Consider the following 8,826-nt stretch of genomic DNA (forward strand, 5'->3'; position numbering starts at 1 on the left):
CGAGAGTGCAGAATTCAGAGCGTGCACTGAACAAAACTCCGGCGTTTCAGCGATGACTAATCTTTCTCCGATTGGTCATGCATTCAAAAGCTCAATGGAATTGTGTGTGATTGGTTAGAATGCTCAATACTGTAAAAACGTGTATGAAAAAAATAATAATGCAACATTATATAAATAGACACCGCAATAGACACTTTTCAATTCATTTTCATTTTATTCGCGACAGCCATAACAGATTTTATTTAATTGTGCAGGCCCGTTCACACCAAGGACGATAACTATAAAGATAACGATATAAAGATATAGTTCTAAAAATCATTCTCAATATTAAAGAATAGCAGAGTCCACACCACAAATATAATGATAAAGACAAAGAGAAATGATATCGTTGGAATCACTTTCAAAACGATTTTTCTCCAGCTGATGAATGATAAAAAATTGACAGCCAATCAGAATCCATCCTGCTGTAACGAGCTCGAGAATTTAAAGCGGCAGACGAGCGTGCGCTTAGAATAAACAGACGATATCATTCGCTGGTGTGGACGCTAATATCGTTATCTTTATAGTTATGGTTCTTGGTGTGAACGGGGCTTAAGACCTTTGTTCATCTTCAGAACACAAATTAAGATATTTTTGATGTAATCCGAGAGCTCTCTGACCCTCTCATAGACAGCAAGGATCCTAACACGATCAAGGCTCAGAAACGTAGCAAGGAGATCATTAAAATAATCCATGTAACATCAGTGGTTCAACCGTAACTTTACAAAGCTACGAGAATACTTTTTGTGCGCAAAAATGCGTGAAAACAAAAATAACTTTATTCAACAATTAGTCTACTCCGTGTCACACTATAGCGCCATTTTGGAGAGTATCAGATACGTTAACAACGTATGCTCTTCTGTGTCAGCAGCACCTTACGCAGATACGCTGTTTACATTGTTTACGCTTTGATCTGAACATAAACAACGTATCCGCGTACATACGTTGCAAACGTTGTTTACGTATCTGATACTCTCCAAAATGGCGACAGGGTGACACGGAGTAGACGAATTGTTGAATAAAGTTGTTATTTTTGTTTTCTTTGCACATAAAAAGTATTCTCGTAGCTTCGTAAAATTACGGTTGAACCGCTGATGTCACGTGGATTATTTTAACGATCTCTTGCTACGTTTCTGAGCCTTAATCGTGTTAGTACCCTTGCTGTCTATGGGAGGGACAGAGAGCTCTCTGAATTAACCAAAAATATCTTAATTTTTGTTTCGAAGATGAACGAAGGTCTTACGGGTTTGGAACGACACGAGGGTGAGTAATTAATGACAGAATTTTCATTTTTAGGTGAACTATCCCTTTAAGTACTACTTAAGAGTTACTACCTATTACTTCTGATTTTAAACAGCAGATAGAAAACACTTAAGCCTATGATTTGACTGCTGAACAATTAATAGAGAAATGATACTCGGTATAATTGACACATGAGGATCATCAGTAATATTAATAACTCGTACCCCAGTAAAAAGGGTTTAGGGATGCCCCTGACAGCGACCAAAGATTCATAATGTGTGCAATTTTTACTAAACCACCGTCAAAAGAACCTTAAGATTTGTTTGGAAAGCTGCTTAGCACTGTTCGCACAGCACATTCTTGAAGGGTTGCCATGTCCACTTATTATAAACAATGCTTATTATAAGCGATCCAGTTTATGGAGTTAATATGTAATATGTATTTGTTAGATTCTGTTTTGTTCAAATTCAAAATACCTCTTATTCTCAGAAATGATGTAATAATTCTTAAAATACAAATACTGTAATGATTTTCATTTCATTACACTAATTTCTTCTGGTCTGTTAGTCTCTTTATGAAAATAAAGCAGTTAAATATATGGCCTTGTCTGTTTTGTGACCACCATTAGATGAAGTTCTGTTTTTAGTGCGGTAACCTCGACTTTGAAGTGTGAATGCTTTATTTGCTTAAAAACCAAGCACATAACTCATATGTAATACTCATGAGTTAGAAAATGCTACATTAAAGAGAGTCAAGTTAAAAGCCAAGTAGAAGACTCATGATTTGAGGATTTCTTCATGTGTGTATCGCAGTTTAATATTGAGAATCAGGGGTTTGTTCAAATGCACTACACTGAATGAGCAGTAATCACTGTTAGACTGCACTAATGTTGCACTGTGCTGCTGTCCAGTCCCATCAGAGAGCACTTTCAGTCCCATCAGAAGGCAGTGGGCCTCTGCAGCGTCACAGAAGTGAATATGTGAACGAGTAGCTGCGAGACGTGATTTGATTTAGAGCAGCTCTCTGTGATGCTGGGCCAGCTGTGCTCCTGTGAACGGAGGGCGTTTCATTCTCAGACGAGATTTACGGCAGCACACGCTCACTGCACAGACGGCTGGGCTGGGCTCTGTATATCATATGTAGCAGGAGCACAATAGTGGTGTGTATCTCGCACATGCTGAGGACAGTGAAGTTAAAGATAATAAACAAACCCAACAGGTGCACAGAATTGCCTTTATGTACCAACCAAAACAAGAAAAATGCTCATGTTCAAGCAAACACTGTTAACATCAACAATATCATCAACCTGAAATGAAATTAAAAAAATAAAATTACATTTTGCATGAAGAAAACAGGGCATATGTTTATTTAGTTAGTTAGATAGTGTTGTGACATTTTCTATCTAATAATTTCCATCTATCTATCTAATCTATTTTTAATGTATTTCCATTACTTTAAATGATTCGTATTACTATAATAAAATTATTTAGTTATTTAATTGGTTATAGTGATGCAATAACTTAAATAAGCATAAATTAATAAATATAAGCTATGCCAAGCTATAAATATGCAAGCTATAAATACTTTACACATACTTTACCATAATGTATAATACTTTATTTACTATTTAATATTTATGATTTATTATTTTAATATAATTATTTTTTCACATGATGTAGTAATAAGAATTTGGAGAAGAAATGAGCTTTATTTTCATGACAATAATGTCATGATTCAAAAAAAGTTTTAATAGTGCTAAAAAAAATGGCTTAATGTTATTTTTGCATCATACAATTTCTTTTGATCATTTTTATGATGAATCTTTATTTCATCAAATAAGTTGTTTCATGATTTACTCAGTAAGCACAGACATAATTTGAATACTTTATTAAATAATTATAATCAAACTAAAAAAGGAAATTCCACCATCAAAAGTCACATTTAATTTTAATTTTTAAAGTTTCAAGTTTTCCAAACAACAACAGCATCGCTCTGTGAGCTACAATATATGCATGTGTATTATTTACTTCCAGAGGGAAAAAATCGAAACTCCCTGAACCGTGTTGTGCCGACAAGAGCACAGGAGGTTTCAGAAGCCACATCAAGGCTGATGGTGATTTAAGAAGGAGAGTTCAGGAGCTACATGACCACAGTCGAGAGAGGTTTTGTGCCCAATTAATGAGCTTAGTCCAAAATAATCCAGATTGGCTTGCTCTCTGAAAGGCCTCCACCAAAGGCCTATGTGGCACAGCATATTGTTCATAAAGCTGATAGATAGTAGAAAAGAACTGATGTCTGGCAAAACCAGAATACCATATGTGCTGAATTAGAGTTACCATCTATCTGACAAATTGACTTATCTTAGTTTTTTTAAGTGTTTAAATGTCTCAAACTCAGGTTTAAGAGCTTGTTTGAACGTTCTTATAACACTGAATCGAATTTCGCTTGAACTAAATGCTGACCAATGGCAGAGTGTTTGGAAAATCCAGTTTGAAAATATTTGCAATTTCATTGGTGCAGAAATCACACACAGCAGCTTTAAAGGGTGTATGATGCCTTAACACTATCAAAACTCGATTTTCATAAACTCCAGTATTCAGAGCAAAAGTACCCAGTATAATTGCCCAAGTGCACAGAAGAAGCTGTCACTGAAACAACATCAAAAACCACAATGCAAACAGAAGTCTGAAATGAAGATTCTAACACTGCTGACATATACGATTTCCCGAACCTGGGATGAGCTGATAGGAACTTTTTCAGTACAAATAATAATTATAATTACAATTACAATAAAAACACAAACGAAACATTCTGGAATTTTCTTTTAACCTGAAACTGAAATACAAATGGAAAAAATAACCACACAATTTAAAAAAGTGTCAAGTTGACATGTACACCACCACAGTAGCAATTCCTGAATGATATACATGCATTTTTTTCAGTCATTTCACATTGATACAAGCAACTTATTTACACCACACTGGATATGTTTCTGAATCCAGACTCTACATGGCGTTCCTTTTGTATTCTACATACATTTAGCAGCACTGAAAACATAGATAAATCTTAGTAGCCGTAACTCATAGAGTAACGCCAACTTGCAGTGTGTACAATAGAGTCTACTTAACATCCAGATCCTGAGTGTCCATCTACAGGTTGTAATGTCTTAATTTAGACTTGAAAATCACACACCAGTCACATGTCTGTTTAAGGACCAGTTTTCTTCGTTGGAAAATCCATAGGGATTTGAGGTCTCTGTGTGCTTGTTTTGTCACATTAAAAATCTCCACGTACAGCAATCGATGAAGCGTTTGAGGTGTAACAAGGACATTTGTGCAAGCGCATCCTTCAAAGGTGTTTGCACACGGTTTCAGGTCCAATTGATTGACTGGCAACAGAAGAAATGATCAAAACAGTATCATCGATGGGAGTGGAAAATGGCTCATGAGTTATGATTATTCTAGCCTGAGAAAATCAAAGTCTCTATAATCAATCCTTTTCTGAGTCCCGGCTTTCCTTAGGTTGCTGTCTTGCATTTAGGTGTGTGTCTTTGTTACCAAAGCGATATTCAATATCACTAACGTTTAGGGAGACAGTTTATATCCATATCAAGGCACAAACATTTTACATCTGAAATATTTATCACCATTCATCACAAGTTCAGAGCAAGTATGGAAACTAGAATACTTGCTGCCTTCAAAACATATATTTATGAGATAAGCTCATGAATAAGCTCATAATTATGAGTTTAAACCCTTGCTTTCTGACTAGAGGCTGTGTCAATGAATTTATCATTTATAGTCTGTATACAATTTAGTTTGTATGCATTTTGTATAAATTGATGGGGATTTGTAATAAAGCTAACGAGTTTTACACCTTACGCCTCCTTTACATAGTCAGGAAGAGAAAAACAAGAAAATTGGCCAGCCATTCCAACCAAAATCGCTTGAACGTACATCATGTTATAATTACGATTTATAAACTCATAAATAGGAACTTCCCATATGACTTAAAGGCAGCAAATATTCCAGAGAAATCCCAGAGCTTCAGTACACATGGGTGAGAAACAATGGAGGAACAGTTTGAGCGGCAGTGCACGATGGCGAGCCAGACAGGAGGCGCAAACAGAAACACAGCAGACTAGTTAACGTCGCACAAGCCCATTGCTAAGGCTGCGCACACTGGCTATGCAACAACAGCACTCTGTCAGTGCTCTCTGTGCACAATAAGGGCAAACTAAATCACTTTAACCAAGGTTAAATTTGTGTTTGTGAAAGGCGAGAAGGATGGGGGAATCGCAGCAGATCAGGAGGGATATTTACACCCTATAGTATGCCAATCGCTTGTCTGTGGCCACAAGTTCCTGTAAATAACATCCTCCCCTGAGGCTGAAATGGAAACGACTAGAGGCTGAAATGGAGATCTTTAGACACACCGACTCTCTTTATAGGTACTTCCTTTATGCAACTGTCTTCACTGCTGTTTAGAAAGGGAAAATTGCCGAGTACAAATCAGCCTGTGCTTGGGTCAGAAATTAAATCTGCTACAAACTGAGAACAACTCATGCTAAGAGTGTTTGTGATCATATTTCAAACTGTGTTTTCTTGATATCTGTATCTTCCTGTAGCATTACACCATTCAAACATGCTAAAGATCCCATAAAAAGTTTAGACAATTGCAATTTTATTCTTTGTAGTGACATATCCTGTTGAAACAGGAAGTTGGGGCAGGACATATCAAAGGGCTTGTTCTTTTTCTTTTTTTTAAATGGGGATGGCATTTGGCTTAAATCATAACTTTCTATTGCTAGTCAGAAGTATGTGGTTTTAGCAGGGACTTTCTCATTATAGAGAGCATTTGATTGGAAAAAAATTGACAGAGTGAGTCATCAATATTTATTTTTTGTTTTGTTTTTTTTTTGGAAGGGAAAGACTGTGAATTTTAAAGTTGTATATTTGATAAAAGCTATTTTGTCAGTTTATTGGGAACATTAGCATATATATGCTTCAAAGCTAAAAAAAAACATGAACTAAAAGCCTTTCCAATCTAAATTTCATGGCGTCTCTACCCGCGTGAAAAGAAGTACACTTTACCATACTAAATGAAACTGTATTATAGTTTAATGTAACATATATATTTAAATACACGAGTTTCATAAATGCTTGTCAGCACTTTTTGCAGTACATTTACACTAACCATAATGCAAATTATACTGACAAGAAGTTATGAAAATTGTATTTCATATATTTAAATATATTTGTAATTTACACATTTGTAATGATGAAGTTCCAATTTAGTACATTTAAAATATATTAACTTTAAACGTAATATTGAATAACAGACTACAGTTACATTTATAATCAAGTACTTTCCATGTGCTTTAGTATGTTAGTCAGACATCAAAATAAGTGTACTTCAACACACAAAACACAACAAAAGATTAAGCATGATTAAAACTTTACTTTAAAGTAAAACTTCTAATTTGACATTATTACAAAGTGAACTTTTAAACATATACTTAAGTGTATTAGGAAACAGTCAGGAAAGTGTTGTCTTTTTAAGTACACTTAAGTGGCATTTTTATATTAAGTATGTTAAAAAAACATACTTTTAAGATTTGAAGTACACTACATGTGCACATTCAATACAATTAATCACACTTCTTTTTCACAAGGGTACATGCTTTTAAAATAAGTGAAACCTTTGTTTTTCCTTCAATCCCTCACAATTATTTTATAAAAAAACTATTAGGCAAGTACTTGTTTAAAGTTCACAGTTCCGTTTTCCTGTGTTTCTTATGTAACATCTGCGTAGCGCACAGTCAAAACACAAGGTGTGCCTTTTCTGCTACTTTCAGCAAGAGAAATCTCATCTGATCTGAATGGCATTTTGTGCCATTTTCAGCTCACTCTACCAAATTGCTGGCAAGGATCAAAAGCGGATTATCGCTTCAGCGTGTGGGAGAAGGTGCATGCATATGCACGTGCGTATCAGTGCGTTCGCAATTACTAGCCTGAAAATGTATGTGTAGTGGTTACAGATCGTTTGAGCGAGCATGTGTGCTCATATACTAGAGTGTGTGTGGGCTGAAGTATGCGTTTAAAAGTCGGCTTTTGTGGGGGAGCTGGAGTATGGCGCCCATGGCCCTGCCTTAAAACACCACAATAAGATTAATGAGTGCTTGCCGTGCCACATGCTGCTGTCCCTGCTCTTCTGTCTGAGCGCTGACACCTGAAACCCTGACCCAGAGAAGAGGGCATCTGTTGTATCTGCATGTGCATCCGTGACTGTCAGTATGCGCGTTTTATCTATTACTCGCTTTATCATTACTGCATTACTGCCAGAGTCGGAGCAGGTTTTGATGGATGATTACAAACTACAAACTTGGGAGCAATGTGCGCTGATAAATAGTGCACAATAAAACCAGGTGTGTGTTTTAGGAAAGGTCCATTTTGGTTGACTTTAAGGGACATACATATGACATTTATGTCAAATATGACTGAGTAACACGTGAACAACAGTGATCTGAGAGCATTAAGAGAATCAGGCCTCTTTGTTCATTTCCTTCACAATCTAAAGGAAACAGATGCATTCTTATAGACTCATTCAAATTTGACACATATTTTCAATGCTACTCTATTGCTATACAGACACCAAGATATGCAGGACAGAACATATACAAGTATATATGGCCTACATGGATTAGCCATTCAACTTATAGAGCTGGATAGCAAGCAGAAGCATTGAGAACACTTGTTTCTCACTTGTTTGTGTGTGTGTGTGTGTGTGTGTGTGTGACACTAATCTGTTAATCTTGTTAATGCCATTGCAGCTGGTGCCCCAACGTCCAGCACATGAAATAAAGGAAGGACAACACGATAACTAACAGCTGTTGACGCTCACTGTTTGCAGCCCATCACACACATGCACTCCCACTAAAATGCTCTTTGTTGGATGGTTTCTGTTGCAGTTTCTCTCAGACTAGATGTCGAAAAGGCAGAGGAACTGAAATGTTTAGTAAAGGAATCGTAACTACTTTTGAAAAACAGTGGGTTGACAACAGGGTAACTACTAAACTTCTATGCAGATGGACAAGTTCTCCCTTCTTTTTGATGTGCATCCCTAAATTATGACTATATTTAATTTTTAAGATAGGGGAATTGAATGAGAAAGAAAAAAGTTGGGAATGCCCACTTTGAAAAAAAAAAAAAAACTCCCAAAAAGAGGGTTTTTTGTAGTGACACTATAGAAGCATCATTTTGGGTTCAGCCAAGTTCACTAAAAGAACCTTTTAGTGAACAGCTAAAAAAAGAACCATTTTTTCTTAGTATGAAGAACATTTTTGAAATCTGAAGAACCTTTAGCCAAAAGGGTGTTTTTGCAGCAAAACCATAGATCCAGAAACCTGCTCCTGGAGGGCTTAGTTTAGTTTAGGCCTATTTTAGCTCCAACCCTAAATAAACACACCTGAAACCAGGTCTTCAGACTCACTAAAAACTTCCAGGCAAGTGTGTTGGAGCTAAACTCTGCCCTCCAGGAGCAGGA

This window comes from Sinocyclocheilus anshuiensis, unplaced genomic scaffold (assembly GCF_001515605.1).
Source record: "Sinocyclocheilus anshuiensis isolate Anshui unplaced genomic scaffold, SAMN03320099.WGS_v1.1 scaffold132, whole genome shotgun sequence".
Lineage (NCBI taxonomy): Eukaryota > Metazoa > Chordata > Actinopteri > Cypriniformes > Cyprinidae > Sinocyclocheilus > Sinocyclocheilus anshuiensis.